Source organism: Adiantum capillus-veneris, chromosome 7 (assembly GCF_014529385.1).
Source record: "Adiantum capillus-veneris isolate H3 chromosome 7, ASM1452938v2, whole genome shotgun sequence".
Lineage (NCBI taxonomy): Eukaryota > Viridiplantae > Streptophyta > Polypodiopsida > Polypodiales > Pteridaceae > Adiantum > Adiantum capillus-veneris.
In genome coordinates, this window is record NC_140937.1 from 151010870 (window position 1) to 151030714 (window position 19845).

Sequence of the window (19845 nt, forward strand, 5' to 3'; positions counted from 1 at the left end):
TATTCGAAGCTCAACCGCGGTACAAAGAAGAGGTAAACACAAAAGCACATCCTCCCTCTTACTGTTTTGTTTTCTTCTATTACTACTACACACACACATACATGCACACACACACACATAAATAAGAAAAATAGAGAAAATAGAGAATCCATTATAACATACCTCGTTCATTAGGAAATGGTTGTTTCGCACGGCTTGTTTGAAATGGTTGCTTTGCTAAGCACGTTTGAAAATGGTTGCTTTGCTACGCATGTTTGGAAATGATTGATTTGTCACGCACATTTTGAAAATGATTGTTTGGATAGTGTTAAATAAAATAGAGAGAGAGAAAGAGATAAATAGAGAGAGAGAGAGAGAGAGAGAGAGAGAGAGAGAGAGAGAGAGATTTAAAGAGAGGGAGAGAAATGTTAGATAGAGAGAGAGAAATAGATAAACAGAGTGAGAGAGGGAGAGAAATGTTAGATAGAGAGAGAGAAATCGATAAAGAGGAAGATAAATGTTAGAGAGAGAGAGAGAGGGGGGGGGGAGGGGAGAGAGTGAGAGAGAAAGAGGGATAGAGGTAGATAAATAGAGAGAGAATTAATGAGAGAGAGAGAGAGAGGGAAAGAGAGAGATAGAGAAAGAGAGAGAGAGAGGGGGGGGGGGGGAGAAGAGGGAGAGATGTGTGTGTGTGAGAGAGAGAGATAGAAATAGGGAGAGAAAGAGAGAGAGAGAGAGGGAGAGAGGGAAAGAGATAGGGATAGAGAGAGAGAGAGAGAGAGAGAGAGAGAGAGAGAGAGAGAGAGAGAGAGAGAGGGAAAGATAGAGAGAGATAGAGAGAGATAGAAATAGAGAGAGAGAGAGAGAGGGAGAGGGAAAGAGATAGGGATAGGGATAGAGGGAGAGAGTGATAGGGAAAGAGGGAGATAAAGAGAGAGGTAGATAGAGAGGGAGAGAGGGAAAGAGAGAGAGTAGATAGAGGGAGAGAAAGAGAGAGATAGAGGGAAATAGGAATAGGGAAAGAGAGAGAGAGAGAGAGAGAGAGAGAGAGAGAGAGAGAGAGAGAGAGAGGTAGAATAAGAAAGAGAGAGAGAGAGAGAGAGAGAGAGAGAGAGAGAGAGAGAGAGAGGTAGAGAAAGAAAGAGAGAGAGAGAGAGAGGGAGAGAGGGAAAGATGGAGAGATAGGGTGAGAGAGGGAAAGAGGGAGAGAAAGAGAGAGAGTAGATAGAGAGGGAGAGAAAGAGAGGAATAGAGATAGAGAGAAAGAGAGGGAGAGAAAGAAAGAGAGATACAGAAAGAGAGGGAGGGAGAGAAAGAGAGAGATAGAGGGAAAGAGGTAGAGATAGAGAGGCAAAGAAAGAAAAAGAGAGAAAGAGGGAGAGAAAGAGAGAGAAAGCGAAGGGCAGCCCATCCCCAAGCTTGGAGGGTGTAGGTAGAAGACAATGGGTTCCACTTGTAAAACATGATGATCTATGTTTTGCAATAACGGGATGAAGCGGCTGCCTCAGTTTGTGAGGCCATTCTAGGACATGGTGGATGTCCCTGGGGTTGCTCTTGTGGACGTACACGAAGCCCAAAAAAGTGGTGCCCAAGTCCAAAGCTACCATGACATTAGACGAGACCTCCATGCCTCGGCAGAAGATGTCGTCTGTGTTTGGCTTCTCATCTCTAAGAGTGCTTGCTTTACATGGAGACACAGACATGACTTTGGGATGGAGAGAGAGAGACTCAGTGAGAGAAATAGAATTACTTATTGCATTACATTAGAATTGTAATGTTACGATCAATTGATCACTTAGATGTTGAATTTAGGTGCAGCCAACACAAAAACGATGGCTACATTTACAACCTTAACATATATATGTGTGTACATATATATCTGTTTATGCATGTATGTTGGCACTAAATACGGGAGCATAGCATCCGAAGGTTAGACTCTTCCTCTTGGGTATAGTCCTTTTTTAATTGTGAGTGTAGAACCACCATGGATTGTGCCATCATGGGCAAGTTTGACACAGACGGTGATGAAGCCAGGTACTGCGTAACTATTGAAAGGATACTAAAGGTTAATTTTAGAACCTTTCATAGCTTCATCTTTGAGTGTAAGTGGTTTGCAAATGTGTCTAGACGACATGAAAATGGACTCTACATGGTGGACTCTAGTGTGCATCACATAGGGAGGTATGAAAATTTAGTTTTACCGTGCAATTGTGAGCAGGTGAGTGACATGTACCTTTTTTATTCTTATTTACTTGTTAGAGCGTTAGTTATACCAATGTTACTCAATTTGAGCTTCTATTTTATAGGTCATCTATATCCCAGCAATCCACAACCAAAACTTTGGTTCGTAATTCCCGTAACATCTCAGGGGAGAACCATTTTTTCCACTAATGAAGTGGAGACTATCTTCGACCCTCTTCCACTTCCGATTTTGGATGAGGTGGAAACAGAGGAGAGGGAGGTAGATGAATCAAGTCCGGGTAGCAAGTCTTAGCGAGGATGATTGTCATGATGATGAAGATGATGAGATGGAGGATGACGAACTCGAAGATGATGAAGCTATCAATGCATCCACAAACGACAATTCCGTTTCTCTCTTTATTAATTTAGGAGCCATGGGCTCAGAATTGGATGATGCTTCATGTAGAGATCTTTTGGAAGATGATTCATAAACATTTTGCAGTTATGAAGTTTTTTGGTCGTGTAATCCATTCACCTCTCTCTCCCTCCTCTTCCTCTCTTTAGATTTGAGAATATGCTCAATTATGTTAATCAATTGACAATGATTATTTTAGTTGTAACCAAGGATAATCTTAGGCTGGGTTCAGACGAGGCTGGAGGAAGAAAGGCTTTTTGCAAGTCTATCGCCGCCTCATCTGAACGGTGTTGGAGGAAGAAGAGCAAAAAACAGAGAGAGGTGGAGAGAGACTAGCAGCTCTTCCAGAGGGGGGGGGGGGGGGGGGTGCCGAAAGAAAAATGGCGGGCTTGGAGGAAGATGATACCTGCTGCAACAAATAGGCTTTTGTCATCCAGCTTAGACACCCCTGTGGGAAGCATTTCTATAGCAACGTCTGAACCGGGCCTTATATCCCCCGCATCCTTCTCCCCCCTCTTTCTCTTTCGCTCTCTCTCTTTCTTTCTCTTCTTTTTTATATTTGAAAATTATATACAATATTCTTTAATTTTTATTGAGAGGAGGGAAACACCAAAATTTGAAGGAGGGGGGGGGGGGGGGGGGGGGGGAGTTAATCCAGAATTTGAAAGTTTAGGTGCTAAATTTGGGCAGCGGATATACCGACGGTAATGAGCGCGGTAATAATAGCGGTAATAACAACAGTAATAACAATGGATAAAGTCGTGGTAATAGTTTAAACACAAAAAAAGACCCCCCGCCCTCCTCTCTCTTGTTTCTCTCATTGAATTTACTTCTCTCTCTACAAAACACGGTAAAACAGCGTGGTAAACACTTGGAGATTTTCATAGTTCTCGCTATCGCGTCGTGTGGGAAGGGAAAAAAAATACCACAGGATGCGATAAGAGGTGCTCCCAAAGTCTGGAGCTGCTCTCTATCGCATCGTGCGGGAAACTGAGAATAAAGTAGTCAATTTGAGAGAAAATCCCACAGAACGCGATAGTAGGTATTTCCAAAGGTTGAAACTACTCGCTATCGCGTCACTCTGGCAGATGAAATGAGATAACGCAAAGAACGCAAAAGGGTGTGTTCTCAAATCTTCTAACTGTTCAACATCGCGTCATACGCGTAGATGAGAAAAAAATAATAGGAGGAAGATGAAAGAAGCGATGGCGGAGGATGATGGAGGGACAAAATGACGCGAACGTATTGTTTGGGAGAGGTGAAAAATGAGCACGTGACATGGGCCTTTTATACATCCAACAATCCGTATAGTATTCCTTAGAATTATGCCACGTGGCACATGTGCATGAGTGACACGTGTCAATAATGATCATTTTTGGACCCGTTATATAAGCTTGACTCTACCTTTTTCGTTGCTTTATTACTCACTTGGGCTGCACGACACGAAAATCCTTAAGCTTAACCTCTTCAAAGCACTCTCCTTTATCCATGCCCTAACGTTACCTTTATACATCATCCTCTAACCTTTTCAAAGCACTCTAATTCTCTCACCTCAACTCCATTTCACTGCTCTCCCTCCTTATCCATCCTCCATGCACGCTGGTCCTGACGACGTGATATTGGGTGCTTGCAAAGTTTGTGTTGCAAAGTTTGCGTCATACTGCTATTGTTCTGTTCAGGTTTTATTGCCACGCCCTTAACCACATGTACGACGCGATAGCTGTAGCTAGCAGAGTTTACCTCATGCCTCTATCACTCCATTTGGTCTGGTTGCCATGTTCTAAACCCTTTGCATGACGCAATAGGAGGGTTTAACAGGATCTTGCTCGTGCCTCTATCGCTCCATTCGGGTCTTGCTTCCTTGCCCTAAACTTTTTTGCAACCAGATCATGAGTGAAGGTCATGAAGAGATTTTAGAGGAGAGCCCAAGTGAGAAGCTCTTGGCTGCTATCATGGCTGGTGGTGACATGGAAGTGTACACCAAATCATATGAAATATTTAATCCTTTGTTTGATCTTGCAGTTAGGCTAGACAAATTGAAGGACTTTTGTTCAAAGGAATTCAAAGAGTTTGAAGAGGCTGTTGAGGGTAAGTGTTTGGTGTTGGATGTGGCAAGACTTATTGTCATCTAACTAAATTTACTACCAACTCAATTGAGAAAGGAAAAGTAACAAGGAGACTAGGAAGACTTTCTAAGAAGACTTCATTTATTTGTCCAACCGATCATTTCTTGTCATGTACATTCAAATCCTTGCAACCTTGTTCTAAAAGAATTTTCCTTTATTTTCTCTTTGTTCCTTAAAGTTGATATGCAAGCAAAGGTGATGAAATGAAAGATACATACAAAGAGGGAACAAATACAAATGTTTCCACAGTCTTGTAGCTTGGAAAAAGTGAAATTATAGAGAAGGAGAGTTCAAATTTTGATGTGGCTCAGTTTAGAGCTAGTACTGTCATTGATGAACCCATAGAGGAGGTAGAGGTGTCTGAGGCCCCGATACTGTTTTCCAAACCTTTCCTACTTCTATATCAATGAAAAATATTATACCCCTCTCCATTCATATTCAATTTCTTCTTCATATCAGGGAGGACTACTCTATTGCAACCATTTCTGAAGCTTTTGAGGTGGCCAAAGATTTCATTGACACAAAAGAAGAGTAAAAAGAGGAGTTTTTGGTACTTGATCTTTAGACATTTGATAAATTATTTCTTCATGTTCCTGATGCACTTGCTCTATGTATGAAAAGAGTGGAAGAGGAGAAACCTACTCTCAAAGATGCGGATTTTGAGAAGAGACTTGCTGAGCTTGGAATCCAATCTTTTGGCAGAGACTTTAAGCTAAAGGAAGTTGACATAAGAGAGATGGCTGGATCATGCAATCTCCTTCAAGAAAAAGTCATTGCCAAGGATGAGTTACAAAAGGTAGATTTAGTTTCACCTTAATCTCCCTTCCTAAAATATTCCTTTTTTTTCAAGTTTGTTTTAATTACTCATTATTTCTTCTTTTGCAAATTGAACTCCTTGACAAAGACAATTTTCTTGGGAGAGCTAAAAGGCTCGAGAGGGAAAGCAATAGAGGGGACTTGAAGAAGGGATGCCTCCTCTGGCATGCAGTACATGCCTACATTGGATAGTGCCACCTTCTTGGGAGAGCTAAAAGGCTCGAGAGGGAAAGCGATAGAGGGCACTTCAAGAAGGGATGCCTCCTCTGTCATGCACTACATGCCTACATTGGATAGTGCCACCTTCTCTGCTTTTCACATGCAGTATTATGAAGATCTTGAGTTGCCAATATTTTTCTTGAAGATATTGTCACGGTTTTGGGGGTACACTCCCCTTCAAGTCAATGCAAACAAGATCATGCAACTTGAGAGAGCTGCAACACTTAGAATATTTGGGTATCCTTTAGTGCATTTCTCCTGCTTTGTCCCCCTCCCTTTCTCGTACATCTGAAAAATGAATTCCTTGCTTGATAGTGAGATTTTTACATTCCCTGAGGATTCCATGTTGCAAGGGTTCCTTGTTTTGCAGAATATGGTCCATGAAGGTACAAAATATGCTATTAAAAAAAAAGGTTAGTTGAACTCAAAGTATGCAATGTAAAATACTATCTAGACTTTAAAAAGTAATTGAATGCGTAAATCATTTATCTGAGCTTCTCCTAATTATCACCGGTTTCCTAACATATAATTAACATAAATAACTCAAAGTATTGGAAATCAGTTTACTAATTTCCCCTATTTAATTTGTCTTAAAAACAGAGTATTTATGCTAAAGTAATTAGGTAAATTAAATATCTGAGCTTCTCCTAATTATCACGGACTCCCTAACATATACTTAACCATTCATAAATAACTTAAAGCATTTGAAATCAATTTACTAATTTTCCCTATTTAATTTGTCTTAAAAACAGAGTATTTCTGCTAAAGTAGTTAGGTAAATTAATTATCTGAGCTTCTTCTAATTATCACAGGTTCTCTAACATATAATTAGCCACTGATAAATAACTCAAAGAATTTGAAATCAGTTTACTAATTTCCCCTTTTAAATTTTTTTTAAAATCAGAGTATTTCTACTAAAGTAATTCGGTAAATTAATTAGCTGAGCTTCTCCTAATTATCACGAATTTCCTAACATATAATTAACCACTGATAAATAACTCAAAGCATTTGAAATCAAGTTATTAACTTACCCTATTTAATTTGTCTTAAAAATAGAGTATTTCTGCTAAAGTAATTAGGTAAATTAATAATCTGAGCTTCTCCTAATTATCATGGGTTACCTAACATATAATGAGCCACTTATAAATAACGCAAAGCATGTGAAATCAGTTTACTAATTTCCCTATTTAATTTGTCTTAAAATCAAAGTATTTCTGCTAAAGTAATCAGGTAATTTAATCATCTGAGCTTATCCTAATTGTCACAGGTTCCCTAACATATAGTTAACCACTGATAAATAGCTCAAAGAATTTGAAATCAATTTACTTATTTCCCCTATTTAATTTGTCTTAAAAATAGAGTATTGCTGCTAAAATAAGTAGGGAAATTAATTATTTGAGCTTCTCCTAATTATCACAGGTTTCCTAACATATAATCAACCATTGATAAATAGATCAAAGCATTGTGAATCAATTTGATTATTTTTCCCTTTAATTTTCTCTAAAAAATAGTGTAATTCTGCCTAATTAATTAGGAAAATTACTCAAAAAATTATAGGATAATTTTTCTAGCTTAATGACTATCTAATGCAGCTCTGATAACTACCTCAACTTAATCTAAGCTTAATTAATATATTTACCATTAATTCATGGTTAATTTGGCTAATTTCAGCCCTTATATGATAGGATAATTAATTAGCTTAAAATTACCAAGCTTAATTACAGCAATCAGCAGAGAATAATTAATTAAGAGATGGTTTATGAGTATACATAGGCCTAATCTTTGATTTATTAACAAAATAGATTAATCTAATCTTGCTAATTAAGAAGGATTAGGCTGATTATCGTTTAGGTTAATCGACTAGAGCTTAATCTCTAGTGATTTCTGTGTAGCGTTCTCTCTAGATGAGAGAGAGACTGTCAAGGCTCCGAGTCTAAAAAATAGTGAAGGGAAGGGGGTCCTTTTATAGCTTTTCTGGGCACCTGGCAGCTTCTGGCAGGGTTTGACACCCCAAGCAACCTCCCAGCTTGCATTTGGCGCCATCTGCTGCTAAACTTGTCCCTGGCAGGTTTCCCCCTGCTCCACACTACCCCCATACCTTCCAGAATTTACTTTGGTTGATTTTGCTGATTTCTAATGATGAAAATTGGAATACCAATTAATTCTAGAACCTTAAGGTAAGAAGTCGTTGTTAATAATTATTACTGAAACCATCCAATTTTTATTAACTAATTGAATTCCTATTATAACCTTCTGTAAATTTTCCAGTTTTTATCAGATTCTGATTCTGCAAATTACTAACCATAGTAAAGCTTTGCTTATGATTCCAAAAATACCAAGATTAGCCGTGTTTGAATCCCTCAACAATGGTTTTCTATTTAATTTTACAAGCTTTGTACAATTTTTTAGGTTTCGAAAACTGGAAACCTTACACTATTTTTTATTGAAGTGTATTATCTGGTTTGAAGTGGTTCACCTAATTGAATCAATTATATTTATTCATGTTAAATTTGTCATCTAACTGTCAGTATTTCAAATTTTCCTTGTGGTTAATTAGTCGCATTTGTTGTGGTTTGATTTAGTGGATTCTGTGCAGTGTCCCAATGAGTGAGAATATATATTTGCCAATGATATTGAATATTTGTCTATCTGTTGACTGTAGGTCTAAGAGAAAATGGATGATGAAGAACAAGATATTGGCACCCAATCACTGCCTGATGATCAACAACAAGCGGCTGTTAATGCATTTCAGCGCATGAAGTCTCTGGCACACAGGATGTCTGCACAACAAGCGATGCGTACTGCTCGCCGACTTTCAAAGCAGGAAAATCCAAACCATATGCAATGGAAAGAGATCAATAAAGAAGTGACAAAGGACATGATCAAGACAATATGGCCATGTGCAGACGCAGAGATCAAGAAAGGAAGGTGGAAGGTTTCGAAGTGCAACCATGATCCGATCAAAGATAACGCTGAGAGGATTTATTTGGAGGTTTATGGCCATCCCTTGCACAATGCAGATTGTGCGCTATATTTTGCAAAAATATTATATGTTCACTTTGTGCAACAATGACCATTAGACTTCTTGTAAAAGGAGACAATTGTTGCCACTCATGATTTAAGGGAGAGTTGTGTCACTTTCACGTGAGATGAGCTGGCATTGATAGTGGAAGGCGCCGACCTCCAGTTAAAAGGGGAGAAGGACATTTACACGACAAAGTTGGCAGAAAGATGTAGAAATAACACGGATTTCTATAGCCACACAGACACCCAATCCTCACAAGTCCGGATGGAGAAAAGCATTCACCGCTTAAGTCAGGAGGTTCAAAATCTGACACAGCGAGTGAATCCAACACCTGTACAAGGGACACACCATCAGCCACCTTGTCATGCATCCGGAGTTGGTCCGCTTGTCTACTTGAGATGCATCCTCATATTCCCAATGTCTAGTTTGCTACAAGAATTTTGATGGATAGAGTGGATATTATACATTGACATGTGGTCATTATTATCATTTAGTTTGTCTTATTCGTTTGATGAAAAATAGTAGTCAATGCGCAATCTGTCCAATATATATCATGTTTGGCATGGAAAACGAATATAAATTCAAGCAAGCACTCCCATATACCCCTAGCACAATTAGAAATTAGTTTGATGAGCAAGATGCTGCTTCAGGGCTGCACAATTGAGATCGAAAAACTATGTACTATCGCAAATATGAAGCATTGTAATTACTCAAAACACATTTGAATATAAGGTCTTTTACAATGGTTTTTGACATTTACTCGTTCTACTCTCAAGCTATATTGAATCAGTTGAGTTGTTATCTAGTTCTAAGTCTGAGTATTGTGGTTCTCCTTGTAATTTAACCTCTGTATCTATTATAAAATTCTCTTCTATTTCGTCTACAATGCATTGAGATACATCAACATTGAACTCTTCTTCATCTTCGTTTTGACAATCATACAACCAGTTTGGCATTTCCTCCTCGTAGCCAGCACTTTCCATGTGATTCAATATCTTTTCGTTGCAAAACATATACACTAATTTTTTTGCTCTGTCTACTAATAGTCTCTCACAAATAGTGTTGTGAACATACTTGTACATACTCTAGTTTCTCTCTGAACTTGAGTTTGCTGCACATTGTGAGAGTACTTCCATTGCAAGGGGACGTAAGGTAGAGTAATGCTCTCCACCATTCATCATCCACCACTTCCATGTAGGTTGCTCTTTTTTCATTACTACCTGTACAAAATCATTCACAAAAGGACCTTCTTTTAATCTAAATGCACTCATTTCTTTGATGCAATCAATTCGGTCTTGAACGTTGGAGTAGAACGTGTTGACCTTGTGATAAAATCGCCTACCACCTTTGTATTGGACACTAGATCCAAATTCCAATACTCTAGATCGAGCATGTAAGCCACGTTATGGAGTCGACTATGAGTTCTCTTCCACCTTGCATGAAAATACTTAGTCAAAATTTTTCGTTGTTTGCCAGAGAATGGTAATTGCCACTCCTTCTCTACTACAAACTCTTTCAGCTCTTCAGGATTTTCAAGACTCTGTTGGAATGACCACCATGTCATCCACACTTTACCCAAGTTTGGCGCCCTTTGATCAAGATTGCAGATCGCGAACATAACGGGCATCATTACATGGTATGCATCCATTACACTACTCCACCAAGCAACCTTGTTTACATTGCCACGTAGACATGTAATTTTATCTCACTTTTTCTTTCTACTCAAGCTGCCATTCATCAAAGGCCGCGCAATTGAATGTGTCAATCACAACACATTTATTACAGAGAAGTGATTCTAAGGTATAAAAGTGTGTGCAGAACCAAGTTTCAGCAGGAAGTTTCAGCATCACTGACATGCGCATCCTATACAAATCGAGCACTCTTTGTCGTTTCCAGATAAATTTCACAACTTGACGTACTGTATCAATTATTTTAGACAACTATGTGGTTTCTTCGCTAGTGTACCAATCTTTCAGCACCAAGTTCAAGCTGTGCGTATTACAACCATTGGAAAAAATGTGTGGAAAGCACTTCTTTATTAATTTACTGGCACTTTTACAATTCTTTGCGTTGTCCATGACTACTTGAACGACGTGTTCAACACTAATTTCTTTAATTACATTAATCAAGACCTCAAAAATGTGTTTGCCACTTTTAATTTCACCAGAATTATCAATCAGCTTTATAAAATTTTCTCCCCTTGGACAAACGAGCATTACATTGATCAGTGGTCTTCTCTGAACATTTGACCAGCCATCACTCACAATCGTACAACCTGAAAGCGAAATATTCCCAAGTAATATTTGGCCAACATGCTCTTTGACTTCAATGTAACATTTGTCCAAGAAAAAATTTCTTATCGTGTGATAAGAAGGACCTGAAAATCCTGGACCAAACTCACCGATTTTCTTCCACGGAGCTTTTTAATGATTGCTGTCTACCATGACCAAAGCACTTCCAGTAAAAAATATTGCTTTGGCGAGTGCAGTTTTTGCTTCTTCTAGAGACTGCACTCGCAAGCTTAAATGTAATGATTTTTGACGCATTTGACAAAGTCCACCTTCATTGTGACGTTTAAAAGGAACACTGCTTGGAATTTCCTCTCCTTGCACAGGTTGTTCTCCAAGGTTAGTTGGACTCACTACAGGATCTGTGGAGTTAATATTTAGCTCTGGGAACTCTTGACTCGAAGGCACAGAGCTATATATTTTTTGTCTCTTGCCACCCTTTTTGGCGAACTCTTTTCTCAAACTCTTTGCAATTGCAGGTGCTTGAGGATGTTACAACTATTTTTAGCGCTATCCAAAAAATGATCCCTAATACATGGTGCACCGCCTGATTTTGTGGTGTGACAAAATTTACATTGCCACTCCATATATCGGCCGCATATGTTGTAAGCATAATCCCACTCTTTGCCAGGAGCTTTTTTATTCTTTGGCGTCTTCGTACCACTTGTGCCCACATTTTGCTCTATTGCTTTTAAATTAAAACTGAAGACAAAAGAACAAGATGTTCAGTTTTTAAAATATTTTTCTTATTTTCAATATATATTATAATTTAAAAACCATTCAATATGAAAGTAACCGTGATGCACAATATGATATTTTCAATGCACGCTAGTCAATCCACATATCGATCACCTATATTGTGACCAACCATACACATTGCAATGTAGTCTATGCATGTCATAACAACTATAACAATGCTATGAATCTCTCTATGAAATTATTATTATAATGATTATTTATATGTCCACTTTGATTTGCAAACAATAAGACACATCTAATTTCATTTGCTACAAAACAACAAACAAAAGCAATAAAATATATGATTGGTCATTTCATGCACTAGTAATCTATCGTAATACATAATGCACTCTCTGTATAAACCAATGCATGAACTAACGCAAATAAATCTTCAATATAATCACTCAATTGAGGACTACTTGTACCCAGTGAAGGATTGTAGCCCACCCATGCAACCAATTCAATATATAAAAGCTATTTAGGATTATAGCTCTTATATTGTGGAGTGACAAGTGTAAATCAACTCAAATGCAAGACTTCAAGGATCTTTATATGCCTGGTACACTAGTAGAGGACATCCAACCCTTGACTATCGACTCGTCATTTACATATGCTCATCTTCTAAAACCAATTACAGCCCTCATTTGGACCAATGGCTTCTTCGCAATGAGCATGATTCTCCAAGTTTTCAGTTGTTTTGGTTTCGTACCTTAATGTCAGTAAATGAATTAAATATTTTTAGAAGTGGTTACCGAATTAAGAATCACGTTCGGCCCAAGAAAAGGACTTGTGACTCTGTAACCTTAGGTCAATTCACAAGGAGATGACTATACCCGGCACTCGGATACACTACCCAAGGATTTGCCTAGCTAAAATACCGGGGTTAGCACACTATCTACTATATATAATTACTCCCACTGGGCTTTTTCATTTTCTCGGTGAGCCTGCCGGGCTATTGCATATACCCGATGAGCCCACCGGGAAAATGAAAAAGGCCGGTGGGCCCCGCAGGGAAAAATGGAAACCTCGGAGGGCTAACCGGCTCTATAGGTTTTTGCAGGTCAAAATCAAAGTCACGTTAACAATTAACGTGATCATGTGATTTTTTTATGTAAATACTAGAGTTATTGACGTAATCACCCGATCATGATTACGTTAATGAAATCCCTGATGATAACAATTTTTGGTAGACACTTTGGTGTTGGAATTAGGGTTGCAGAGAAACACACACAGCTTGGAGAAGACGAAGGAAGCTCAAGGCACACAATAGAGAGTGTGTTGCTTAGTGTGCAATGGAAAGATAGATAGCCCTAGAGTGATGGGCGTATATACAATGCACGGGGGAAAAAACCTCCTAAAGAGGGAAAAAATGCCCCGGTGGTCCTAGTGTGTTCACACACATCACTACCACATGTATATGGTAACAAATCCCCCCTGGAGTGATGCGGTGAACGAGAGCTGGCACATGAGTAAAGGGAAGTGCCATGCCCTGAGGACAGGATCAGTCCACAAAGGGGAGTAAGCCCAAAGCTTTGCGGAAAGCTTCAAGCTTCTCATGAGACAATGCCTTTGTGAAAAGATCTGCAAGGTTGTCCTGTGTTGGCACATAAGCCAAGCTGATCTCTCCTGCTGAGACCCTCTCCCTGACATAGTGGTAATGCACCTCAATGTGCTTTGTGCGAGCATGAAAAACTGGGTTCCTCGCAACTGCCAATGCGCTCTGACTGTCAGTGTAGATAGTGTTGGCAGTGTCCGGTCCAACACCCAAGTCAGCCATAAGGCGTCTGAGCCATACACACTCAACCGTAGCTGTGAAGACTGCCCTGTACTCAGCCTCACAACTCGAAGTGGCCACAGTAGGTTGCTTCTTGCTCAACCATGATATACATGAACTACCAAGCATGAAACAAAAACCACTTGTGGACACTGGCGTGTCAAAACAACCAGCCCAATCTGAGTCCGAAAAAGCATGTAAGTCTGGCGGCAATGATCCCCCCTTGGGATAAAACAAGCCAAGATGTAAAGTGCCACTAAGGTAGCGGAAAATCCTCTTGACAGCCTGCCAATGCTTAGACCCTGGGCTATGCATAAATCTGCTGACCTGCGAGACTGCAAACTGAATATCTGGCCTCGTGTTGCATACATAAATGAGGCAGCCAATAGCAGTTTGGTAAAGAGTGACATCAGCAGGATCGCCAGCATCATGTAGACTCAACTTCAAACCTGTTTCCATGGGAGTGGCAATAGGTTTGCAATCCTCAAGTCCAAACTTACATAGCAATGTCTCTATGTAACTTTTCTGACACAAGGCAATACCACCATCACACTGCTTAAATTGTATACCCAAGTAATGATGCAACAGCCCCAAATCTTTCATCTTGAAAGTAGCATTCAAATCAGCCTTAAATTCAGCAATATGTCTCTCATTTGGTCCAGTGATCAGCAAATCATCAACATAAAGAACCACAATGAGAAATACATCATCCTCACGCTTTACATACAATGTGCTTTCTGTTGGACTGTTACGAAAGCCTCGTTTAACCAAATGAGTGTCAGCTTTCTCATACCAAGCACGAGGAGATTGCTTCAACCCATACAAAGCCTTCTTACATTTGCACACTTTGTCCTCTTGTCCTTTTATGACAAAACCGCGAGGCTGCGTTACATAAACTTCCTCAAATATGTCACCATTCAAGAAAGCAGTAACAATGTCTGATTGATGTACATCCCAACCAAAATGAGCTGCCAATGCACATAGAAAACGCACAGTAGTCATACGACAAGTGGGAGCAAAAGTCTCTTCATAATCTATGCCTTTTTGTTGTGCATAACCCTTTGCAACAAGTCGAGCCTTATGGCGATCGATTTCATTACTGTCTCTAGTACATGATAGCAAGGGCTGAACAGAATCTTCCACAAACACTACATCCCGTGAAACCAGAATACGTTTTTTTTGCGGATGATACAACCTGTAACCTTTGCTTTCAGCACTATAACCAACAAAAATACATTTGACAGCCTTATCATCCAATTTTCTGCGCTGCACTTGTGGCAGCAAAGCATATGCCAAACAGCCAAAAACACGCATGTGCTCAATAGAAGGTTTTCTATCATGCCATGCTTCATATGGAGTAATAGACTGCAAAGCTTTCGTAGGACACCTGTTAAGTACATAAGTGGCACACATGATGGCCTCAAGCCAAAAAGAATGCGGCAAAGCTTGACTTTTGACCATACATCGTGCCATTTCCGTTAGTGACCTGTTTTTCCTCTCAGCAACACCATTTTGCTGAGGTGTATAAGGCACTGTACATTGGTGTTTTATCCCACGACTAGCCAGAAATGCATTAAATTCATGAGACATATACTCCCCCCCTCGATCGGAACGGAGGGTGCCCATAGTACATTTTGAGACATTTTCAGCCATAGCCAAAAATTGTTTGAAGCACATAAAAACTTCGGACTTCGCTTTAAACGGAAATACCCATGCATGCCTGGAGTAATCATCAATGAAAGTCACGAAGTACAGGTAATTGCCCAAGGACGGAGTTTGCATGGGCCCACAAACATCACTATGCACAAGCTGCAACCTGCATGTGGCCCTAACTGAACCATCCTTTGGAAACTTAGAACGCTGCATTTTACCCAGAATACAGCCTTCACAAACATGTTTGACAGGTGCTTCAAGAGGCGGCAAAGAAGCAACCATATCAGATTTCTGAAAACGCAGCAAACTGGCAAAATTCAGATGACCAAAACGTGCATGCCAAAGTTTTGCATCTGAAATAGCCCTTGAATCTGCAACAGCATTTGCAAAATTTTGTCCACACTTTTCATACAAAGTGAGCTTATACAGCCCACGGCACAAAAGCCCAGATGCAACAATTTCATCACCAAAACTGAGATCATGAACTGTACATCTGTCATCCACAAATTTGACTACAAGTCCAAGTCTAGCAAGTGCGGATACAGACAAGAGATTCTTCTTGATCCGAGGTACATAAAGTGCATCAACAAGTGTGAAGGAATTGCCATTAGCAGCAGTGAGCACAATCTTTCCAACTCCCTGAACTGGATAAGAGGCGTTGTTGGCACAAGTGACTGAATTCCCATGAGGGACAGACTCGAGAGAGGCAAACAATTCACGATGTGAGGTAATGTGCTTTGTAGCACCACTGTCGAAATACCACACATGTGAATCTGCAGCAACTGACAAACATGCATCATGGACAGCAGGATTGTAAGTGCACTCTGCGCTAAAAGCCCATTCTGCATCAACATCAGCAGATTCACAATCTCCTTTCACAGAAGACTCAACAATGGCTGCATTTGTAGTGGAACCATCATTTGCAATGTCACCACCCTCTTTCTTCTTAGCCTCTTTGGCCTTCAACTTAGGACACGACTTGATCAAGTGATCATTGGCTTTACAATAATGGCAACGCATCTTCTTTTTGCCCTTATCACCAGAATTGCCAGACGAAGTGCTGCCACCAGAAGCATTAGGAACAGAATTTTTGCCACTCACAGCAGAACCATAAGAAGTGGCTGCATTACTGTTACCACCCTTTCTTTGAGAAGCAATAAAAGCCTGTTCAACTGCACGCTTCCTAGTCCTGTTTTTTCTAGAAAGTGACTCTTGCAACAACAATGTGCATAATGCATCAAACTTGACAACTTCAGGATTTCCTTGGGTCATCAGTCTCCAAGTACTAGCAAAAGTCTGGTAGGAATCTGGTAAGGCATCAAGAACAGTCTGCACAAGGGAACTGTCCGAAATGACTTCACCTGCAGAAATGATTTGCTCATTGATATCCTTGACACTAGCAAGGAAAGTGTCCATATCATCTTCCTCATGCATAATCTTCGACTCTAGCTCTTTATGCAGCAAAGCAATTTTAGCCTCATTGCGGCTTGCATAAAGACCTGCTAGAATATCCCAAGCCTGTTTTGCAGATTTTGCTGAACGGATGTGAGGAATAATGGTGCGCTTCACAGACAACGCAATCAATGCATGAGCCTGCGCATCCTTAACATCCCAACGAGCTTGTTCTGTCGTAGGCAAAACAACTCTAACAGCTGCAATCCTTGCAGCAAGACCTGCAACATCCTCAACATCGCCTACATCTTCAGAACCAGGACGTACATCAATGCCCTGCACAATGTTCCAGACACCTTTTGACACAAGAACATGTTGCATCATATAAGCCCACATAGGGTAGTTGTCCCTATCCAACCTGTCCTCAGCAGCAAACATCTTGAACACATCTGTGTTGTTGTTGTCAGCCATGGTAAATGCTGCACCTGATGTGAAAACTGCCCGAAAATAGGAGAAATGGAGCGGGAACAAGTTGTGCTATATAGCACAAACCGTAGAAGACTATAAGGCACCTGTTATGCAGAAAACGGCACTGACAGAAAATCTGCACAAAATGACGAAATAGCCTGTGCAGTACTGCCCGTAGTGGAAACGGAGGCCGAAATGAGCCCAAATCAAAATTCTGAGCAGACCGAGCTCTTCAAGCTCACCCAAAATATTTGTCGACCTGCGAACGCTCGCCAAAGCTCACTGAAATCGGAGAAAGTGAGCAGGCGTGTGTTGGAGCAGCTGGCGACTAAGCCCGGGAGGACGTGACCTGCTCTAATACCAATTGTTGGAATTAGGGTTGCAGAGAAACACACACAGCTTGGAGAAGACGAAGGAAGCTCAAGGCACACAATAGAGAGTGTGTTGCTTAGTATGCAATGGAAAGATAGATAGCCCTAGAGTGATGGGCGTATATACAATGCACGGGGGAAAAAACCTCCTAAAGAGGGAAAAAATGCCCCGGCGGTCCTAGTGTGTTCACACACATCACTACCACATGTATATGGTAACATTTGGCTCCTTGGCATTTTTTGTGGCTGCAATCAGAGGATAGTACAACGTATACAGTTGACAATGGGTTTGATACTGGCCCATATGTATTTTTTGATGCAATCCTCAGCAAGCTACAAGTAGATCTATGAGAAAGCAATGAGGCCAAGTGGAGGACAGAGAACCGTCAGAGACAAAGGGAGGCTGACAAAGAAGCTAGAAGGCATGAGAGGGAAATATTAGACAAGAAGCAACAATTTGAAGTAGAAAGGCCAATGCAATTAACGGGCAATTAACTGAGGCTCAACAAAGCCAAGAGAACAAGCACACTGTGTACTACAAGTACAAGCATCCTAAGCGGCACAAGCATTTTTAAGAGTAGTCCAGACTCTTTGCATACTTGTAAAGTTATGTACTATGATGAAAAGCTGTAATATCGTGATGAGATTGCCTTTCAATTTTCATACATATTCTACCTTTCATCAACATAGCAATGCTTACAAATTTTGTACCATTGTATCTTTTGGGCCATACCTTGTGCTACGTTGGCATACTTTTTGGTCTTGCTAACACTATATGAATGGAATGGTAGCATATTGAGGGCTACTTTTGAGACTCGGTAAGCTAGTAACCCTAAGCAATAAGCTAGTTGACTTACCTGGTTTTCTCATAGTATATATAGCTGTAACCAACATGAATGGTACTTTTTATGCTAATTAGCATAAGCGGTTGTGCTAGTAAGCACACATGCTTTTGTGTATGTGTGCTAGTAAGCACACATGATTTTGTGTATGCTAATTAGAAGAGTCTATATGCAAGTTAGGAGAGTTTTTATCCTATCTAGCATAGGGGGTCTGGTGGCTAGCATGCTCTGTTTAGTTAGCATACTCACTTATGATATTTAGCATACCTACTTATGCTAATTAGTATAAATGCTATTGTGTATGCTAGTTAGTATACATGCTATGTATGCTAGTTAGCATTACGGTATGGTGGCCAACATACCCAATTAACATAGTTACTATACCCAATTATGGTAGTTAGCATAGATGCTAGTTAGCATACCCAATTGCTGGTTGCTATAAACACCAAAGCCATGTATACATAGTGCACACAAGAGACACAAAACCAAATTCATGATAGAACTACATTATTTGCAACAAGAATTATATTGACAATCCAGTGGTTACAACTCAAAAGCTAAAGGGCATGCTATTACAGATTGCTTCATAGCTTTTTTGGGTCATTGTGCACACTTTCCTTCTCCTTGGGATGTGATCAAAAGGTATTTTGATACATCACACTAGATGTGAAAGTAGATGGATGATGGGATGCTTGTAGTCTAGCTTGAAGGTGTATGCATCCAATTACTTTTGATACAGTCCTTGCACAACATATGAGCCTCTGTCAATTACATTGCTCCATTCATTGATGTACCCCTTCTCCACCTTCTCCTTTGATGCAACACACTTGATGCGTTAGAAATCCACATCCTTGGCATTGGTTGAAGCATTTGGACTTACAACAGAAGTGTACTACTCAACACATAATGATGACCTTCATATGTGAAGCCGTCATAGCCAATGACTTCCTCTGCCGGAACTTCATTTTTCAAAACCTCATCAAGTAATGGGAACAAAATATGATAATCCCAAGCCTGCATGTGAGATTTATTGATGCATCGATTCCACCGTCCATGTATTCATGCATCACAACAGCATGCTTAGTTTCTTGTTGCAAGGGTAGTTGGATCATGTAGGTTGTGACAATGGAAAGCATGCAAAGAGGGAGATTTTTCCACATGGCACAATTTCACTTGACCTCCCTATTCACATCCTTTAACCTCCCAGAACACACGGAAAAATTCCATTTCTTTTTAAGGATATGATGCAAGTGCTCCTTGCGACGATAGGTTGGCTTGAGAATAAGCAACCACATCTATTGCACACCGCAAAATAGCTCCTTGCGGTTTTAGCTACTCATGGGTCAAGGTCCTTTTCAAATTTCTCCTGCAGCATCATGCTTGCCCTTGCCGTGCCTTGATCCAAAGAAGAACCAATTCATTCTTATACATGTGGGTCCACCATATCTTGCAACAAAATAGAAAGGCCTAGCTTCCTTGAGCTGCAAGGCCGCACCATCAAAACCCAATGTTGAGTAGGAGTGACACCCTCTTATTGTAACCGATCACGGTGTAGCAT

The 19845-nt window shown here is 40.1% G+C and overlaps 1 pseudogene; it reads right to left on the reverse strand.

Annotated features, from left to right (window-relative positions):
• Window positions 1-18837: 18837 nt before the first annotated feature.
• LOC147454810 (uncharacterized) lies at window positions 18838-19408 on the reverse strand (annotated as a pseudogene).
• Between the last annotated feature and the right edge of the window lie 437 nt (window positions 19409-19845).